Raw genomic sequence first — 18,027 nt, 5'->3', positions numbered from 1 at the left:
CCACCTCTGCAGATTCCTTGCCTAAGAAAACCCTGTAAAATTCATGGGGTTGTCATGAGTTGACCAGTGACTTGGAGGCACTTCACACATAAACATACACACGCACACGCTGTTTATTTTGTCCCACCATTACCCACCCACCCCCGCCGGTTCAAACAGGTTCTGCAAGCTTTTGAAACAACACAAACACCAGTTTACCAGACCCAAAAGTGGGGTGAGGGTACACAACACCAGCAGCCATCTCTCTTGCAAACCACCGCCAACTCTCTGAAATAATATTCCCAAGACACACAAACACACACACACGCACACATCCAGCCTTACCCAGAGGAGGAATTAGAGGCAATCCCCCTGGTGTGTCCCACCATCAGCAGCTGAAATCCTGGAAGCTTCAGCAATACAGGAGAGAATCTATTTCAAGCTCAAGTCCAACAAAGCTTTGTGCGAGCGGCAATTGTGCACAGCCAGCACTGTGTAACCCCAGCCCCGAAAGCTGAGCACTGAAACCAGACAAAGGATGGAGCAGCTTTACTTCTTCAATTCCCACCTGGCGGGGGTCTCAGCCTCACAAGGGAGTTGGTGTGAAGGAGTCCAGCCACACACACACCACACACACACACCGCCACATCCCAAGTCCTATCTGGTAACCGAAAAGCAGGGCAAGAAATCCAACTTACTAGACTAGCAAGAACACAGCGCCCACCCTCTTGCAAAAAAGCCAGAAAGAAGCATTGCACAGAGAGGAAAATGAATCATTGTGTGTGTCCAGACTGAGACCCACATAATAGGGAGCCAGGAGCCATCCCAGACCGGCCTAGCAGGGGAGAGCAGATTAACAGTGATTTAGGAGCGCTTTTGACAAGTTTCATGTTTTGACTCGTGGTTCTAGTAAAAGAGGGGTTTGTGTGTGCATGTGTGTCTCTCTCTGTGCGCGGTGTGTGTGTGTGTGTTTTCCCCTCCAGGCCTGGCAGATTTGCCAGGGCTGAATGGAGAGGGGGAATTCCAGGTGACAAAGCTGTGCTTGTTGGTAACCCAGTTTCCTAGACCCATGTGCTGTTGGCTTGCCATCAGCAGCAGCAGGAGGGGGGCTGTAAGGAAGAAGTGGAATAATGCTGGCGGCATTGAGGAGAGGGAGGGAGTCTCCCCAGCATAGGTTGCCTCCTCATGCGTACGTCAATGTGGGAATCGGAAAAGCATGTGTGTCAGTGCACATTCCTCTCCCAGAGTGTCAGGGGAATGGGCTTTTCCATTTCAATTTCACAGGCGGCAGGAGGAGGAAGAAGCAAAGCAAGAGGGACTTGTGGCAACCTCTGGCCCCAAATCTTCCTGCAGCCCTGGATGCCCAATAAAGGGAACTCTTACTCTTTTCTCTTTAGGGGTACTTTTAAAGCACCTCCATTTTATCCCTAGGGCCTGTCTTGCACACCAAGGGACAAAGAAGCAAAGCAAGAAGGACTTGCAGCAACCTCCTGCCCCACATCTTCCTGCAGTCCTGGCTGCACAAAAAAGGGCACCCTTACCCTCTTTTCTTCAGGGCAGTGGTTTTCAACCTTCCTAATGCCACAACACTCATGTTGTGGTGTCTCGGTTCCTAAGACCATTGGAAATATGTGAAAGGGTCATTTGATCCCCAAAGGGGTCATGACCGACAGGTTGAGAGCCGCTGCTTTAGGGGTATTTTTAAAGCACCCCCATTTTATCCCCAGGGCCTTTTGAGACATCCCAAAAAGGATACCTTTCTGCTCTTCTCTTTAGGAGTGCCTTTGAAGGACCCCCCTTTTATCGGCACGACCCTTTTGGGGAGCAAGCCAACTGCCTGCCTTGCCCACAAAGGGGACAAAGAGGCAAAGGGAGGAGGGCTTTTGGCAACCTCCAGGCCCAAATCTTCCTGCAGCTCTGGATGCACAAAAAACGGACACACTTACTCTCATCTCTTTTGGGGTGCTTTTAAAGCACCCTCATTTTATCCTGAGGACCTTTTTGGAAAACCCAGAAAAGGACACCCCTTTTGCTGTACTTTTAAAGCACCCCCCACTTTATCCCAGGCCTTTTGGGGTGGGCAACCCAATTACCTTCTTGCACACCAAGAGATGAAGAAGCAAAGGGAGAGAGGAATTTGTGGCAACCCTCTGGCCCAAATCTTCCTGCAGTCCTGGATGCACAAAAAGGCCCCCCTGACTCTCTTCTCTTTGTGGGTACTTTTAAAGCACCCAATTTACCCCCAGGGCCCTTTTTGGGATGCAACATACAACCCAACTACCTGCCTTGCCCACAAAGGGGACAGGCATGTGAAAGCATCCCAGATTTATCCCAAAGGAAAGGAAGGATCCCACTGACCTACCCCAGGAACAGAGCCATTCCATCTCCCCCAAGGGGCAGGGAAAGGGAGAGCGAAGAAAGGCAAGTCCTGGCTCAACAGATGCTCTCCCTCCAGACACTGTTGTCCTCTTTTTCCAGGACACGTCCTCCATTTCCACCTTCTGTCCATCAGAGATTCCAAAATGTCCTCCATTCGGAGCGGGACAAAGAAGCGTAAACTGATATTTATATTAGACTTTTGGCAGCTTTTATTTTGCAGTGGAATTTTGGAATTTATATGAGGGTTTTTAGATTTTATTTTGTAATGGGATGCTAGAATTTATACCAGGGTTTTTAAGCTTTTATTTCTCAAGGTCTTCCATTTGGAGCACAGCCGCATGAATTCATACCTCTTCACTAAGGGCAGGCTCTCCATTTTTATTCTGGAAGGTCCTCCATTTTGCAGTGCCTAGTCCTCCCTGGTGGTGAGGACATGGGGTCCCCTGGGTGCATGAGCGAGAGAAGTCCAGGGATCCTTCCAGATCCCCAAGTGGATCCTCAACCCACCCAAGAGGAGAAAAGAAAGGGCTGCCTCTCTTCTTTTTCTTCCTCCTTCATCCCTAATTCTCTTTCTTTCTCTCTCTTTCTCCTGGAGAGCCAGCTGTGCAGCAGTTTTTGAAACTCTGACCTGGTTTTTCAATAATGCCCCCCTTATGCCATCTGACACATGCCTGAGGGGTCAGAGGAAGGGGAGGAGGAAAAGGGACCCCTAAGGCCCATAGTGGCATCACTAGGGTTGGCAACACCCAGTGCACAAACTCAGGGTGTCACCCCCCCCATTGACCTCCTCCCATCCCACCCCATACAGAATTTATAGTCCTATATGTTTGCACTAATCTTTCTCATCAGTCATAATTCCTGCCTCTCCATGACAGAATGTCATGGTAAGGATTGTGAATGACTGAGTCTCACCACCGTGTCATAAAACAACCAGCAAAATGAACGTTAGGGGACAAGATCAGACAATGCACGGTACAATAGGCCCTTGGTATCCGCTGGAGTTTGGTTCCAAGTCCCCCGTGGATAACAAAATCCGTGGATGCTCAAGTCCCATTAAAAACAATGGCATAGCAAAATGATGTCCCTTATAGAAAATGGCAAAAACAAGGTTTGCTATTTGGAATTTATACTTTTTCCCCCTAATATTTTCAAGCCGCGGATGGTTGAATCCATGGATAAAAATAATCAGTGGATAAGGAGGGCCGACTGTATTTACTTGGGTAGTGAAAGTGGATAATTAATAATGATGATGATGATGATGATGATGATGATCTATTTTTACCCTGCCTCTCTGTCAGAAGACAATCGAGGCGGCTTACAGGTAAAAGTGAAAAATAAGTGGGTTAAGATTGGATGGTTTTTAAAAATCAAAATTGAAATTGAAATTTAAAAATTAAATGTTAAAGGAATAAAAAATTATTTTAAAAATTAATTAATTTTAAAAATTGGGGAAATTTTGATTTATTTTTTTTTTAAGAAAGAAAACCTGGTTCCCTCTCTTTTCTCCTCCCCCTGAGCCTCACCCCATTCATCTTTTTACTATTTTAAAGGGGCACAGGGCAGTGCCACATGCCAAAGGCAGATTTTGGAAAGCAGTGAGGTCCCCCCAACTTTAAGATGTCTGTCACCTGGTGGGGTCCCCACCCCCTGCACCCCCTTAGTGACGTCACTCCAGGGGCGATCCCCCTTCCACTTCCTCCAAGGGGAACCCGCAGCAGCCCCCCTTTCCCCCATAGTGCCCAGAAAAGTACCCACCTGCTGCCTGGTCCTCCAAAGGCTCTCTTCCTGGTGACCCAGCTCCTCCTGCTCAGTCCCCCCATGCGATCCCCTCCTGGGATCTCTCCGGTAGATCCAAGGAAAGGGATCTCTCCACCGCCAATGCCTTGCTGCCAGGCTTCCCAAGGGGGAGGTTTCTCTCTTGCATCGCCCACTTGGGGGAAAAAGGGAGGGGATCTAGGATCTCCCCCCTGGATCTCCTCCTGGGCTTCTTTCCCTTTCCACCAGATCCTTGTCCAGAGAGGCTGGAAGGAAGGAAAGTGCCTCCTTTGGTACGTCTTTTGGGCACTTGGCTGGCCAAGAGGATCCCTGATCCGATGGGGCTGGGGGGGTGATCCCCCTTCTCTTTGCCTCGGCTAGATCTCAGAGGAGGAGATCCCCTTCGTCTCCTTGCAAGGGCCGGCCAAGCGAAGGGGGCACCGGCTCTTCCAAGCCCAGCATCCCAGCCTCCCGAAGGCGGAGCTCCATCCGGAGGCCCTCCTTTGCCTTGCCTTGCCTTGCCTTGCCTTGGAGGAAGGGGCTTGGGAAGGGGCACCCCAGAGATCATCCAGCCCACCCCTGCCTGAGAATGTGTGACCCACCTGCCCCCCTCCTTACTTTCCTCTTCCCAGGGGTCCCCAGACTTTGTTCCTCCAGGGGTTTCAGCCGGTCTGGGAGATGAAGTCCAAAACATCTGGAGGAGCAAAGTTAGGGAACCATGTCAGGCAGAAGCAGCAGGCAGAGAGTGGTACTGGGCTGCCTCCTGCTGCTGCCTACTCTGGTTTCCTTTAAAAAAGTGATTTGGGGACAGGGAATTTTCCTTCCTGCCATGTGGTGTTGTTGTTCTTGCTGGGTGCCAAGGTCTCACCCAAGGTCTTTTTTTCCCCTGAGGCTGAGTGTTTGTGACTCACCCAGGGTCTCTTTTAGGCTGAGAGCATGTGGCTCACCCAAGGTCTCTTTTCTGGGGCTGAGAGTAGGTGACATGCCCAAGGTCTGAGGCTGAGAGTGTGTGACTCACCCAAGATTTCTTTTCTGAGGCTGAGAGTGTGTGACTCACACAGGGTCTTTTTTTGGGGGGATGAGAGTGTTGCTCACCCAAGGTCTCTTTTCTGAGGCTGAGAGTGTGTGACTCGCCCAAGGTCTCTTTTCTGAGGCTGAGAATGTGTGACTCGCCCAAGGTCTTTCTTTTCTGAGGCTGAGAATGTGTGACTCACGCAGGGTCTTTTTTTGGGGGGATGAGAGTGTTGCTCACCCAAGGTCTCTTTTCTGAGGCTGAGAGTGTGTGACTCACCCAAGGTCTTTCTTTTCTGAGGCTGAGAGTGTGTGACTCACGCAGGGTCTTTTTTTGGGGGGGATGAGAGTGTTGCTCACCCAAGGTCTCTTTTCTGAGGCTGAGAGTGTGTGACTCACCCAAGGTCTTTCTTTTCTGAGGCTGAGAGTGTGTGACTCACGCAGGGTCTTTTTTGGGGGGGATGAGAGTGTTGCTCACCCAAGGTCTCTTTTCTGAGGCTGAGAGTGTGTGACTCGCCCAAGGTCTCTTTTCTGAGGCTGAGAATGTGTGACTCGCCCAAGGTCTTTCTTTTCTGAGGCTGAGAATGTGTGACTCACGCAGGGTCTTTTTTTGGGGGGATGAGAGTGTTGCTCACCCAAGGTCTCTTTTCTGAGGCTGAGAGTGTGTGACTCACCCAAGGTCTTTCTTTTCTGAGGCTGAGAGTGTGTGACTCACGCAGGGTCTTTTTTTTGGGGGGATGAGAGTGTTGCTCACCCAAGGTCTCTTTTCTGAGGCTGAGAGTGTGTGACTCACCCAAGGTCTTTCTTTTCTGAGGCTGAGAGTGTGTGACTCACGCAGGGTCTTTTTTGGGGGGGATGAGAGTGTTGCTCACCCAAGGTCTCTTTTCTGAGGCTGAGAGTGTGTGACTCGCCCAAGGTCTCTTTTCTGAGGCTGAGAATGTGTGACTCGCCCAAGGTCTTTTTCTCTGAGGCTGAGAGTGTGTGGCTCACCTAAAGTCTTTTTTCCTGGGTCTGAAAGTAGTGTGGTTCACCCAGGTTATCTTTTAAGATTATTATTATTATTATTATTATTATCAGGCTGAGAAAATGCGGCTCACCCAAGGTTTCCTTTCCAGGGCTGATTGCGGGATTCCCTCAAGGTGTCTCTTTTTTCTGGGGCTGAGAGTACGATACTCGTCCAAGGTCTCTTTTCTGGGGCTGAGAGTGTGTGACTCGCCCAGTATATTTCCATGGCCCAGTGGGGAATCAAAACCTGGGCTCCATAGTCCATAGCCCAATGCTGAAACCACTGTACCACACTGTTTTTCTCTTCCTGCATATCCTGGGGTAGCTGTGTTGGCCCTATAGCAAAGTACAGTATCATCCAAAACCCACCAGACAGTAAAACTTTTAAAAGGGCAAACAAAATGCACATTATACATGTTGCAAGCTTTCCGAGCTCTGCTTTGCCTGACGAAGAAGCCAGTGGAGTTTTAAAAGCTTGCAGCATGACATTATACAGTCTAGAAAAGCTCCTGTTATTACTTCTTTTAGAGCTCACGATACAGCTTGTTTTGCACTGTAATCCCAATGGTGTTGCAAAATCTTTTGCATAATAAAACCCTATCAAATTAATAAATCTCCATAAACCGACAGGTGACTTGAAGGCACTTACACAAAAGCACGCACACAGACACAGAGAGAGAGAGAGAGAGAGAGAGAGAGATGCATAAAGGTTGAATATTAACTGTGTGGACTTAATAATAGAATAAGCGTAGTGAGACAGCCACTTTCCAAACAGCCAGCAGCATTTTTCTTTATTAAGCTTCTCAGCCAATAAAAGAATTCTTAGGGAATTGTCATCTGTCTTTAAAACAAGTCACTGATAAATGTTTGGGACAGGCATTGTACCAAAACATTTGTATAGGTTCCGAGGTAGAAATAGTGGAGGAAGTGTGAAATAGACTACTCCAGTTTTGAGTTTTGTAACTCAAGTTTTAATTGCTTAATCCGTCGATTAAAACTTCATTTGATTCTCATTTTCCAGGTTTGCACTGCAACATTCCTGCTATATCTATTGATACTTTGGCAGAAGACCACAAATAAAAATTGAATCGCTGTACCTTTAGGTACTACCGTTGCAAAATTTCTGACTACAGGGCTGTTCTGAGGATGGATATGCTTCATTAAAATCTATCAAAACCTTCATTTTATAAAAAGGCCCTTATCCATAAAAATGCATACTTTTTAATTTACAGACCACAAAGCTATCTGTTTTCCAGTGTGATATACTAACAGCAAAACCCTAAATGTTACTCAGTAACTATAGACATTTAATCCTGTTCAGCAGCCAAACAAAAGGCTGATACTCTGTGTCAAAACTGCACAAAAGGTAGATACACAACTGGAATCAAGCAAGGAGGAGGAAGATTGGTGCAGGGATTGCAGCACGAAAATCCATGGTCAGAGAAGAAGAAAATACATGTACAAAGCCATGGCATTTCTGTTCCAAATTTCCCACCTCTTAAAATGACTTTGTTTAACAAAAGTAGCCATCTGGGTTTTGTTACATTTATTTAAAGACCAAACAAGCACCAGAAAAAGGTACAAATCATTGTACCACAGTTGGAAAAGAGGCACTAGATTGATTAAACAAGTTACTGCATTGGGATGCATTGTATGGAAACTCAGCAGCAGAACAAGGAAGCAAGGGAGACAGGCAGTGGCCAATACCTGGCACAACAGCTATAGACAGGATTATATTTTGGTCGTTGTAAGTGCCCTGATATCCTCATGATCCAGCTATATTTTGATATCGCACTGCTGGAGGCGAACATGGGCTGTAGAAATTGCAATGAGCTACGAAACACAGGGAAAGGTAGCACTGGTCCAAAACACAGTGCAGAAAGAATCCAGTTTGAGTCCACTTTAACTGCTCTGGCTCAGTGCTAGAGAATCCTGGGAATTGTAGTTTGGTGTGCCACCAGTTTGATGTGACAGAGAAGGTTAAATGTCTCACAAAACTACAGTTCGCAGAGCATTGAGCCAGAGCCGTTAAAGTGGTCTCAAACTGGATTATTTCCGCAGTGTGATCATTAAACAGTCATTGTATGCACACTTGGAAAGGAATGATATGATTACTAAGAACTTTATTGCACCCGTTTTGTCTCCGTTACGGGTACAGAAAGAGGACGCTTGTGTGTGCGCACGCGTGCATGACCTACGCAAAACGGATTTTATCGCACGCCAAAGCATCCTCCAAAAGGCTTCGTTCCGTTCCCTGGCGCCAAGCCATCCCAGTTCAGTGCTGATGGGCACCATTTCGCTCGGCTGGAAGACTTCCAACCAGAACATTTCACGCGCCTCAGCACTGAACCGGGACGGCTTGGTGCCGGAGAACAGAACGAGGCCTTTTGGAGGACACTTTGGCATGCGATAAAATCCATTTTTTGCAGGTCACGCACGCACATGAGCGTCCTCTTTCCATACCCATAACGGAGACAAAAATGGGTGCAATAAAGTTCTATGTCAAGCCAAACTAATCTTCTCTCTCTCTCTCTCTCTCTCTCTCTCTCTCTCTTTCTCTCTTTGATAGAGTTGCAAGCTTGGTAGATGAGGGGATGCTGTGCATGTAGTGTAGCTTGATTCCACAAAGGCTTTTGACAAGGCCCCCCTTGCTATTCTTTCAAGCAAGCTGGTGAACTGTGAGCCAGACAGTGCTACAGTTAGGTGGATCTGTGATGAATTGGTTGACAAACTGAACCTAGCGAGGGCTCACTAATGGTTGGTCTTCATTCTGGAGAGAAGTGACCAGTGGGTTGTTTCAAGGTTCTTTATAAATGACTTAGAATAGAAGATGAAACAGAAGGCATGCTTTTCAAGTTTGCAGATCACACCAGATGTGGGGAAAGGATAATAACTACCCCAGAGGAGAGAATCAGAATTCAAAATGACTAATCTGTGACTCCAAATCTGTGACAAAATGTGGGACAAAATTCAGAATGACTCCAATCTGTGACAGATTGGGGAGCTGTGCCAAATCTAACAAAATATATTTCAAGAAGGATAAATGCGAGGTACTATATCTAGAAATGAAAAATGAAATGCACAAATATAGAATGACTGATGCCTGTCTTGAAAGCAGTACATGTGAAAAGGATCTTGGAATCTTAGTAGACCACAAGCTGAACATGAGTCAACAGTGTGATGCAGCAGCTAAAAAAATTCTAGGCTGCATCACAGGAATACAGTGTCTAGGTGGAGGGAAGTAAAAGTACCACTCTTTTCTGCTTTGGTCAATCTCACCTGGAATACTGGGTCAGTTCTGGGCTGCACAATTCAAAAAGGATGTTGAGAAGCTGGGCTGTGCTGTGAGAGGACTGTATGACAATCAAAGACTGTATGACAATCAAAGGTCTGGAAATGAGGAACATTATGAGAAACAACTGTGAGAAATGGCTATGCTTAACTTGGAGAAGAAAAGACTGAGAGGTGACATGATAGACATCTTTAAATATCTGAATGGATGTTATGTAGAAGATGGAGCAAGGTTGTTTTCTGCTATTCCAGAGACTAGAATATGAACCAGGTAATTCAAATTACAAGAGAAAAGCTTCCACCCCCACCCCAAACACTAGGACAAATGTCTTTACCATAAGAGCTATTCAATAGCAGGATGGACAGCCTCAGAGAGTGGTGAACTGTCCATTTTTCATAGAATCATAGAATCGTAGAGTTGGAAGAGACCGCAAAGGCCATCCAGTGCAACCCCCTGCCATGCAGGAAATCCAGATCAAAGCATCCCTGACAGATGGGCATCCAGCCTCTGTTTAAAGACCTCCAAGGAAGGAGACTCTATCACCCTCCGAGGAAGTGCATTCCACTGTCGAACAGCCTTTACTGTCAGGAAGTTCCTCCTAATGTTCAGGTGGAATCTCTTTTCTCTTTGGAGATCTTTAAACAAAGGTTGGATGGGCAATGCTTAGGAGTGCTTTAGTTGTGTCTTCCTGCATGACAGGGGGTTGAACTGGATTGTCCTTATGGTCCCTTCCAACTCTAAGGGGCTCTACAGATTGCCCCTAAGCCAGATTTCTGGCTGGATTGGGGCCGCAGCAACCTCACACCTCCGGCCTCTGCAGAGCACAAAAAGAAGCCACAAAAAGCAGCTCCTTTTTGCACCCTCCAAGGGGTGCCGTAGTCACGGTGACATGGCTTTATGGCGCCCCTTCAGTGCTGCATCATTTGAGCGCATCACCGGAGGTGCGTCATGATGGCACACACCATCTGGACTGACGCACTCCAAAATGGCACCATGGGCAGAGTTAGGGCAAGTGTCGTCAGGATTCTATCATGTTATGTTTTAATTTTACTATGTTTTCAAACTTTCAAATCAATTCTGCCATTTCTCAGACTCCAGTGAATGCAGGCCAAAAAAAATTGCAGTCAGAGCAATGAAACATAAAGAGTACCCAAAATTAATATATTCACCCATCCCTAGATATGTAAAATTTAAAGAGGAGAGTACATGAGACTAGAAAGGCTTATACAAGTACAAAAAACAATTGGATCCAGTCTGAATACTTGGATTTTAGGTGATTTTGTTCTCCTCTCTCCAGCTGGATGAAGTTGCTTTAATGCCCAAATATTTCAACAGCAATTGCTTTCTAGACCTGATAGAAGCTTACTGAAATTAGGGTTGTCAAATCCTAGTACTGTATTTCTTTGATAAGCCCTCAGACTGAAGCTCGCTGGCTTCTGCCCTTCTGGGAGAACCATGTCAAGCTTCAGCTTGGATTAATTTACTTCTTTGACAATTGGTTGTTTTGACATTTACATAACAGAGGCAAATGTAGCACAGCATGGCAGAAGGTATAGCTATTTAAGCAGACAAAAAAGTCAAACAGGGTAACTAAGAGCAATGTGTTGACAGCCCCTCTTCAATTCTAGTGTAGGAAACTCCTCCAGTGAATCTGTGGGAGTCTGTTGCCAGAAAACAGTGGTGGTGATGATTTGGTGGATTTAGACTCAATGCATCCCATTTCAAGATGGTCACTTCAAGATACTGTGGGATCTGATGTGGAAAATACAAACAGCATGTGCATGTGTGCATAATTTCAATCATTTTCTTGTGCAATCTCTTTCTTGTTCTCTCTCACACACACTTAATGACATGGGGTGTAATCTACCAGGATCTTCTGCACAAATTCAAAATCAACAGAAGCTGCACAAGAGAACTTTGTAGCCCTAACAAGCAGCAGCAAAACTTGGGTGAACCACAATCCCCTACAAGGTCATTTTCTAGGCCAGAATAGGAATTTTGAGGGCCTACAGATGTAGCTGAATTTCAACATCTAGCATTCGTCTCCACTGGTTATGGTAGATTGGGCTGCTAGGAGTTGCAACCAACCATTATGTAGAAGGCCACATGATTCTCATTCCTGTTCTTGGCTAAGAGCCTAATTCATCTATGTTTAACTTCTAGAAAGAAAGCTGCCAAAAGTAATGGCTATGTCATACCCCTTTGCTGAACCAGAGCTGGCTGAATGTGGGCCGTAACTACTCACTGATAAGAGAAATGCATTCTGCACATGCTCAGTGTAAGATACTGATTATGCACATTTCAGGGTTTAGATACAGCTTGCAAATCAGGGCTGTGATTAAGCCATGCATTCACACAAACAATGGGCATTGACCACACACTTGGTATAACAAGAGATGGGCCTCATGCAACCTTCTTGATGCTGTTGGACTGGGGTGCTGATCAGCTCAAAGCAACAGAGCCTAAGCCTAGTGAAGAAAGCTAGAAGCTGCAGTCCAGCACCATCTGTCTGGCTGCAGTTTTTCCACCCTTATGGTAGAAAGTGAATATTGGCTTTTGAAAAGCATCTATTTAAAAAGTCTGGCCATCCCTCCAATGCATGTGCATGAAAATGTTGCTTACACATGGGTAGACATTCAAACATGGAATTTCCTAAGTGCATTCTGAAGTGCTACAGTCTCAGGAGAACTGAATCAGATATTTCTAAACGTATAGATTTGTTACCAGAGCCAGACGTGAGCAGATGTGCTGTCTAGCTTCACCATAGATGATTTCCCTTCATTATTCACGGCATAGAGTTAGAAGGCTGATCATATACAAGGGTGTTGTTATTGCTTTGCTTTTTCAACCGATGAACAGGCAGCTGCTGGCCTCTGTAGCTTTTAATATATTATATTAAAAGTATGAGGACAGCAATAGAACAAAGGCTTCCAAAAATGCCAGGGGAGGGGTAGTGGTGGAGGAGGGGTTGCGTATCTAAAAACACATAGTAACCATGCACTTGGGAGCTGTGACCAGTCAAGGCTCCTAGGAATGTGCATGTCAAGTATGAAAGCACTTCTGTACTTCTCAGAAGTGTGTACTTGGGCAAGGGACTGTGGTTTTTCTTCACTGCGCATGAGTTTGTAAAAATCACAGCAAGTTACATTGGCCGTGCCTCAGAGGCTTGTTGATATCAATATCACCACCACCATCATCATCATCATCACCACTATAATTGGCCAAGAAAGGCAGACTTGTTAGCATTCAAAGCGCCATAAATACACAGAAAATGCACTTACATATATTTAATAATAAAAAATAATTAAAAAAAAACAAGGCAGGGGTGGATATATTTAATAATAAAAATTAATGTAATAAAATAAAAAACAAGCAATAATAAAAATTAATGAAATAAAATAAAACAAGCAGTAATAAAAATTAATGAAATAAAATAAAACAAGCAGTAATAAAAATTACGTGCACGTGTGCCGCCATTGGACAGAAAAGTCCCCTTCCTCTTTCCCCTCCTTCCTAACCTCCCTCCCTCCCACCCACCTACTTACCTACCTAAAACTAATCTACCTTCCCTCCCTTCTTACCTGGGTCGCCGCGCTGCTGCTGCCGCGTCCTCGCTGCTGCCGCCGCCGCCGCTGTAAGTGGCCTGGATGCAGCCTGGAGGTCTCTTGGCCTCCAGAAGCAGCACCCAGCCGTTTTGTGGCGGCAGAGGCCGAGGCCGCGAGGGAAAAGAGGCTTGGCCTCGTCCTCCTCGCGGCCTCGGTCTCCGCCACCTCAAAATGGCCGGCTGCTGCTCCTGGAGGCCAAGGGGCCTACAAGCTGCAGCCGGCTCTTTAAGAGAGGTGGCGACCAGGAGAAAGAGGCCTGGCCTTGTCCTCCTGGTCGCCACCGCTGAGGAAGAGCCGGCTGCAGCTTGGAGGACACGGGCCCCTTGTCCTCCAGGCTGCAGCCGGCTCTTCCTGAGCGGCGGCGACCAGGGAGAACGGGGCCTGGCCTCCTCCTCCCTGGCCGCCGCCTCTCTTAAAGAGCCGGCTGCAGCCTGGAGGACAAGGGCCCCTTGTCCTCCAGGCTGCAGCCGGCTCTTCCTGAGCAGCGGCGACCAGGGAGAACGGGGCCTGGCCTCCTCCTCCCTGGTTGGCGGCGGCGGCAGCAGCGAGGATGCGGCGGCGGCAGCGCGGCGACACAGGTAAGGAGGGAGGGAGGGAGGGAGGGAGGGAGGGAAGGTAGGTTAGTTTTAGGTAGGTAGGTAGGTGGGTGGGAGGGAGGGAGGGAGGGAGGTTAGGAAGGAGGGGAAAGAGGAGGGGAGGAGAGGGACTTTGTTCCTAATGGCGGCGCGCATGCACGCGCGCCGCCATTAGGAACAACTTCCGGGTTTGCCATGCGCGTATGCTCAAATACGCGTATGGAAAATCCATGTATAGGGAGGATCCACTGTACGTTTAAAAGATGAGGCGATTAGACTCCCAGTGAAACATGAACGATTTATGGCCTTTTCTTTTCTCACTGTAATCTGGAAAGTAATGCCTCTTGCAAGACATATATACCAAGTGGGCTGGCAATAGCTCTGAGTGGCAGGTGTCCTGAAGACCTGCTCTCTAGGCTATGCCATGCAGGGAGCCTCCAGAGCCTTGCTGGGGGGGAGGGAATCCTGGGGGCGGGGCCAAACCGGGGTGGGACTGTGTGGACCCGCCACAAACTGGGAAAGTCCTGCCCCCAGGTGGGATATGGCAAGCCTACGTGTAAACAACTTTTAGTCATTTTTACACCAGAATCAAGATGGGAAAATGTGATCCAGCCCTAGCACATTTTAAAAAAATAATAATATTCATAAGACGGAGACATGAACATGCATTTTCTCTGTAACCGCCTGCATAAACTATTTCATGATATTAATGCAGAGATGCATATAATATTAGTCACCGTTCCCTTGATATAAAGTCATAACCTCTAGCAATAGAGAATTCTGTATGAGCTAAGTCACTTTAAAACATAAAAGCCCTTGTGTAATGCCCTACCACTACTGCTTCTCATCCTCATGAAGCCCTTAATCTCATACAATCCTTACTCTTCATCCCAGACAGTAACCAACACATTCTGCAATACCTAGCTATATTTACTCATACCATTACCTTTCTCTGTCTGTGCAGAGACTTGGAACTGTTGTTAGCTCTCTGAAAGCAGTCCTTGTTTAAGCCATAATTTGTTGTTGTTGTTGTTGCTGCTGCTGCTGCTGCATGCCTTCAAATCATTTCTGACTTATGGTGACCCTATCATGGGGTTTTCTTGGCAAGATTTGATCAGTGGAGGTTTGCCAAGGCTTTCCACTGAGACTGAGAGCATGTGACTCACCCAAGATCATCCATCAGGCTTCATGGCTGAGGTGGGAACTGAACCCTGGTCTCCGGAATCATAGTCCAAACTCAAACCACTACATCATGCTGCTTCTCATGCCATAGTGACCATATACATTTAGATGATGCTATATGGACAACTCAACTTTCCTAAGCTAGGGTTGCCCATGTGATAGTTCACTAGTCCATTTGCTAAATTTATGTCAGCTCTGAAGTAGCAGGGACTTTGAGCTGGGAAGGGTTCATCTGAGCTTCTCCCACCATATTCATTCCCTCTGCCACAACACACGCCAAAAACCACACAAATTGGACTTTATCCAACTTATCCAAAGTTCACACACACACACACAGGGTGACCGATGTCCTAACTACAAAGGAGGTCAAGGCACTGCAAAATGTTGGACCGTCAAGAAAACATGTAGGATATTACCAAATAAAAGCTAAAAACATTCATATAAATGTATATTCATACTTCTTAGTCATGCTCAAAATGGAAGACATACGTGTTAAATTTAAGTGGAAATTGAAGAAATGTTTGGAGTTATTGATCTACTTTTCTCAAGATTTTATTAATATTTATACAGTATATAATAAGATATATGATAACTATATCTATAGATGTATATATAATCATAATGTTTTCTTCTTTGTTATAATTATTTGCAATTATTTGCAATAAAACTTTATTAAAAACAAAACAAAAGGAAGACATTTTGGAATTCCTCCTGGAGAGAAGGTTGAAATGCAGGACATGTTTAGGGAGTTTATCACATGAAGGAGATCGGAAATTTATCCTGTGAATATCCCAGAAAAATCGCCATTAAAGTGGTCACAAAGAAACATTCATGCACATCTTCTTATTTTCGGGATTTCAGAGACAATGCATTTCCAGTATCACTTTATTTGCGCAATTGCATGTGATGATCATTCACGCAATTGCTCGCCATTTCTGCTTCATTTGTGGGATGCTTTAAATGTGTTTTAATCTCTTTTTAATGCCGAAATCAGCCCCTGTGTGATAAACTCCTATAAAAAGGAGGATGACTGGTTACTCTGCAGACACAACCCAGCCAGGGCTCAACTCACCTGGCTCTGGCCAGCTTTTCCCAGCCAATGATCTTTATTGGTACAATCACCACTTGTCTGCCCCAATGTCATTGTCGCTCTATGAAGGATTAAGCCTTCCACAACCCAGCCACAGATCCTTAATCCCCTTCGGTGGGATTTCACCCACAGCCCTTTCCTAGACACACTCCCCCTCCTTTGCACACCACTCTCATGACTGCACATTAAATAGGGCCTCATCCTGGCAGCTGCTCAAACAAAAGCAACTGGGCACCTTCTTTGTAATTAAAAACAGGGCCATGGCATTTTCTCAGGATGAGTGCTTTGGTTCAATATGTGTAGTAAATTTCTTCACGTCTCATTCCCCTTTTCTGCTCCATTTTTAACTACAAAGAGGAGCAGCTGACCCATACAGAGGCGAAGCCGTGGGCTCCACCACTGCACAAGAGGGAAAGCAATGCGATGCAGCCCATTCATTGGCAAGACCACAGCCACACATCTCCCCCTCTGTACTGATGGAATGGCCTACCGTCCCTCCCCACCACATTTCCCCCTCCTCTCCCTCCAAGTGAAAGCAAAGGCTGAAAGACTCAGTGCTTTGAATGCAGTTTGGGCAAAGTTCCTATAGCCACAGATGTACACATACACACCACCAACAGCCAAACCTGCTGCCTCAAATCCCTAACTGCTCTCTCTCTCTCTCTCTCTCTCTCTCTCTCTCTCTCTCTCCCCCCCCCCCAATTGGATTTTATTTCAAGGCACTGCTGAATGTCTCCATTTATTCTGCCACATAGATTTTGCTGTGTGTGCATTTTTACCCAGGGCCTTGCTGCCACTGCTGCAAACTGAGAAACTGTTCGGGTTGCTAAAGTTCAGATGAGCATTCAAACAACACTGAACCCAAGGCTCTCCCCCTTCAATATGCATCTCTCATTTCAGGGTCCTGGGTGCTCCGGTTTGCATTGTTTGCCACAGAAAGTCAGATTTTCTAGTATGTGCTCCTTGGTAAATCCCCCCAGATTTGTCATTTGAGCAGATGTCAGCATGCTTTGTGTGTGTGTGTGTGCACGCGCGCGAGCGAGCACATGCGTGAACATTTACACCATTTTTTCCTCCCCGGTTTATCTTCTTCTTTTCTACTTTCTGTCCGTTAAAGTGAGGAGGAAGATATGCTGGAGGTATTATTATTTAATTAACTAACTAACTAACTAACTAACTATCAACAGATCAGACATATGCTGGAGATGCACTGACATGAATGTGCCAGTTGAAATGGCAAGTGTTGCTGAATGTACTTCAGTTGCAGTCATCCTGTAATGAATGCAATCGGATTCACTCTAAGATTAAGCAGTTCTAGTATACAATAAAAAGAAATTCCATGACAGTGGGGTGCCAGAGAAGACTATTGTCCACTAAGGCTGCATCTGCACTGCAGAAACAGTCTGATTTGACACCACTTTAACTGCCATGGCTCAGTGCTATGGAATCCTGGAATATGTAGTTTGTTGTGGCACCAGAGCTCTCTGATAGAGGCTAAACATCTTACAAAACCTGAATTCCCAGAATTCTATACCATTGAGCCATGGCAATTAAAGTGGTGTCAAACTGGATTATTTCTGTAGTGCGAATGCAGCCTATGTTGACTAATGTACTCTACATCAAAAGCCAATGACAGGCTTTTTTTTTGCTAGGGATATGAACTTATCAATGGCTGGGATCATCATTCACAATAGTGCATAATGAAATGCTCAGGCTGAAGCGGATTTAGTAAATCAGTGGAACTTTCCAAGGCCAGACCTACCACATTCTCATTGAGTCGATGGTTCTTTTCTTGTTGGGGCTAACAATCAGATGTAGGCCATACTCATCAGTAAATAGTGGTGTGTATGAGTGTGGCGTAGTGATTTGAGTGTTGGACTACGACTCTGTAGACCAGGGTTCAATTCTCAGCTGAGCAATGAAACCCACTGGGTGAGTCACACTCTCTCAGCCTCAGGGGCAGACAATGGCAGAGCTCCTCTTAACAAATCTTGCCAATAAAACCCCATGACAGGTTCACCTTAGGATCATCATAAGTCGGAAACAGTTTGAAGGCACACAACAAACAACAGCATGAGAGTTCAGGAATCAAATCTTCTGATGCAAGGATACATACCTTGAACACAACCATGTCAGCCAGACCTGCATGTGAGA

At 46.1% G+C, this 18,027-nt stretch overlaps 2 protein-coding genes across 4 annotated transcripts in view; both read right to left on the bottom strand.

The window, feature by feature from the left end:
- LOC149323386 (ephrin type-B receptor 5) overlaps positions 1–4,525 on the bottom strand; it is a 187,820-nt gene extending 183,295 nt beyond the window's left edge. For 2 of the 3 annotated variants that reach the window (XM_089488879.1, XM_089488877.1), the window contains exon 1: positions 4,114–4,525. The gene's annotated coding sequence lies outside the window, so the exon portion shown is untranslated. Of the gene's footprint in view, positions 1–324; positions 632–4,113 lie in introns of those variants that run through there. The other variant, XM_089488880.1, reaches the window with a different exon arrangement.
- LOC149323385 (putative CENPB DNA-binding domain-containing protein 1) overlaps positions 1–18,027 on the bottom strand; it is a 49,554-nt gene that overhangs the window by 10,389 nt on the left and 21,138 nt on the right. The window lies entirely within an intron of this gene.

Source organism: Sceloporus occidentalis, unplaced genomic scaffold, assembly GCF_023333645.1.
Source record: "Sceloporus occidentalis isolate IW3139 unplaced genomic scaffold, rSceOcc1.0.p SCAF_1, whole genome shotgun sequence".
Taxonomy (NCBI): Eukaryota; Metazoa; Chordata; class Lepidosauria; order Squamata; family Phrynosomatidae; genus Sceloporus; species Sceloporus occidentalis.
The sequence above is the reverse complement of the archived record's forward strand: the minus strand, read 5'-3'. Positions and strand labels throughout refer to the sequence as shown.